This window comes from Neopelma chrysocephalum, unplaced genomic scaffold (genome assembly GCF_003984885.1).
Source record: "Neopelma chrysocephalum unplaced genomic scaffold, ASM398488v2 Primary Assembly neopelma1_325, whole genome shotgun sequence".
In the NCBI taxonomy this organism is placed as follows: Eukaryota; Metazoa; Chordata; class Aves; order Passeriformes; family Pipridae; genus Neopelma; species Neopelma chrysocephalum.
The window spans coordinates 81,466-84,819 of NW_020897988.1; the positions used below are offsets into that span (position 1 = coordinate 81,466).

Consider the following 3,354-nt stretch of genomic DNA (forward strand, 5'->3'; position numbering starts at 1 on the left):
CGGGCAGGGCGCTGGGCTGGGCTGGGTCCCGCTCCCCGCGGCTCCAGCTTTGCCCCCGAGCTGTGCTGGGTGTGCGGGGAGAAGCGGCACCCCCGGCACGGGCACTGACCGACCTCCCTCTTCTCTCCCCTCTCTCCCTCTTCTCTCCCTGTTCTCTCCCCTCTCGGTGCACCCAGAAAACGCAACCCACCCTCTCCCCACTGGTGAGCTGCCAACCCCCCCGTGCGTGCCCACCCTCGCCCCTCGTGTCCCCCCGTGCCCCGGGCAGCTCCCCGTGCCCGGCTGGCACAGGGGAGATGGAGACCCCGAGAGCAGCCCGGCCCATCTCCTCCCTTCGGGCTCTCTGGGCAGTGCCCCGGGCACCCCTGTGCCGTCCGTGCCCCCCCCCGGGGGAATTCGGGCAGGGCGGGTGCCCCCCAAAATTCCCGCTTTGGGGTGGGAGCAGCGGATCCGTTGGTGCTGCAGAGCCGAGGGCGGGGCGGGGGTGGAAATCCCAACGTGGGATTTGGTGCCCCAAAAGCCCCCCCGGAGGTCCCCGGAGGTCCAAGGACCATCGAGGGTGGCCGTGGCCGGGAGGGGCCGGGCCGGGAGTGTCCTTGTGCTGCTGCTGCTCCTGCCCAGCCGCTCGTCCCCTTTGCCGGGCTGGGTTGTGGTGCCGAGGGTTCGGGGGGTGTTGGGGCAGAGCTGTGCCAGGTTCCCCGTGCCCCGGTGCCAGGAAGGGTCGGATCTATTCGGGGATGTTTTTACCGGACCCTTTTCTCCCTCCAGCCACCGCCAGCATCCCTCTGACCTTGATCCTCGCCCTGACGGTGACCGGGCTCGTGGCTCTTTTAGTCGCTGTGTTCTGCTGTAGATCCAAAGGTGAGCTGGATCCCCCTTGGAAAACCATCCCTGGAGCCCTGGCAAAGCAGGAGCTGGTGCCTGAGAGGGGACCGGGGCACCCAGGGGCTGATTTGGGGCCGCTGCTGATGGTTCCCTGTGTCGCTTTTCCCCCAGGTTGGAGGATTTTCCGTTTGTCTGCGGCCGAGGATACGGACACAGGTGGGACTTGGGGGATGTTCCTTCCCTTTTTCCTGCTGGGAACAGCCTGGTCACATTTAAGATCAGGAGGGAAATCCTCCACTGCCAGGGGTTGGTTCCCTGGCTGAGGGACCCCGACACCTCCACCCCGGAGGGGAGGGAAGGGGACAATCCCAGGGGATGTCACCTTGGCTGGAGCCACCCTCTCCCTTCCCTTTCCCAGAAAACTTCCTGCCAGACCCAGCAGGAAAGGGATTGAGAGCAGAGCTGTGAGGTCCTGAAAGCCAGAGGGATCTGGGGGGAAAGAAAAGAGCTGGAAAGGGAGAACTGGGAGGGCAGAGACGAGATGGGAGCTCGGCTGTACCACTCAGCCAAGAATTCCAGAATCCCAGGATCGCTGAGGTTGGAAAAAAACTCCAAGGCCGTCGAGTCCACCCTTTCCAGCAAGAAATTCCTCCTCGTGTTCAACCTGAGCCTCCCCTGGCACAGCTTGAGGCCGTTTCCCCTTGTCCTGTCAACAAACCCATTGGAAGGAGAGACCTCTGGAGCAATTCCCACCTCCCTGGAATCCAGGGCTGGGCCATTCCCACCTCTGCTGGGAATGAACTGATCCCAGCAGGTCTTTGAGGTGGTTTTTACTTTGCTTTTTGCCTCTGGAGTGTTTTTTATTGTTTCCCTGACCCAAAATAAAGCCGCTGCCTCGTGTTTTTCACCCTCACGTGTTTCCAAGCGGGACTTCAGGGCTCACTCAGCGGATGAAAACTTGGATCCTGCTCTTCCGTAGGGAACTGTTGGCAAACCCTCCCTCTGGAGCCCGCCTGGCTCCTTCTCCCGCGCTTCAAACAAGAAGTTTTGACCCAAAAATGAGATTATGAAGGATTTAAATCCCCTCTGCTCCGTGAGCCGGGCGTTAATTCCCTCTGCAAGGCGTGAAGGGGAGACAAAGGCAGCTTGTCCTCTGAAAACATCCCAGGATTTTGGGATTTAAACAAAACCAGCTGATTTTCACTGTCCTTTGAGCTGGGAGCGAGTGTCCCACAGGAGGATTCTGGGATGAGACCAGAATATCCTGATCCAGGTCCACAGTGAAACCTCCGAGGAGCTGCGGGATCAGGATTTCACCTGAGCCTGGATGCTCCAGGCTGGAATTCCCTCCTTCCCTGGGCGAGGAGCATCCAGGACCCACCCAGGGGGATCCTCTGCAGCCTCTCCCTCGCCAACCTCCTGCTTTTCCCTCCTTGCAGGGCCCAGGCAGGAGCTGACGACCGTCTATGCCCAAGTGAACCACTGCCAGGTGAGTCCTGGATCCCACCTCAGCCTGGGATTGGGTTTAAATCCCGGGAATTACAGAGCTGGGGGATTAAATCGTTTTGTCTCACAGCTCCTGATGGTGGCAGATCAGGTCTGTTTATGTGAGCTGAATTATTTATTATGATAAATGAAGAAAGGAGGGAATAGATGAAAGATCTTCATCAGAGTTATTTATTACACATGTAGAAGCTAAAAACTGCGAGTATAAAATAGTATAAATAGTATAATTAGTATAATAGCATAAATATTATATAAAACTATAAATAAGTATATAAATATTATATAATATAATTAATCATACTACACCAATTTTCTTGACAAACATTATTAATAATATTAATAATAATATAAATATTATCAATAGTATTATTAATTAATAATGTTCATTAATAATGTTCATTAATATAGTATTAATAATATAATATTATATTATATATCAATATATATTAATATTATATTATATATCAATATATATTAATATTATATATTTAATATATATTAATAATTTATATAGTATACTATATATAATTAATATATATTAATACTATATTAAGAAAATATATAAGTATTAATATATAATATTGATATATGAATATGTAATATAAAATTTATTATTAATACTATATTATATTATTACTATATAATATATATATTTTATATATATAAACATATATATTATATGTATGCTTAATGACCAATATAATATTATATTATATATTAATATATATTTATATTATATATTAATTCTATATTATCTTAATATAGTATTAATATTAATAATATTAATTTAGTATAATTATAAAATAGTATAAATGGCATAAAATACTAGCACAAAATAGAATAGTGCACTGTATCTAAGAAATTAGCAAACCCCAACCCCAAAAGCAGATTCCTGGTGCCCCGGGAAGCTCATCCCAGATAATTTTAGTGTTTTCCTTCCCTGGCCGGATGCTGGGCCGGGCTCAGCACCCTTATCAGGGTTCCCCAGCAGGGGAAGGGGGGTGACAACCCCTGCCTTTGTCT

The 3,354-nt window shown here is 49.6% G+C and overlaps 1 long non-coding RNA gene across 1 annotated transcript; it reads left to right on the forward strand.

The window, feature by feature from the left end:
* Window positions 1-780: 780 nt before the first annotated feature.
* On the forward strand, window positions 781-2,305 carry LOC113978430. The gene is made up of 3 exons (XR_003537571.1): window positions 781-861; window positions 997-1,041; window positions 2,265-2,305. It is a non-coding gene; the product is annotated as an uncharacterized LOC113978430 (long non-coding RNA).
* Window positions 2,306-3,354: the final 1,049 nt, after the last annotated feature.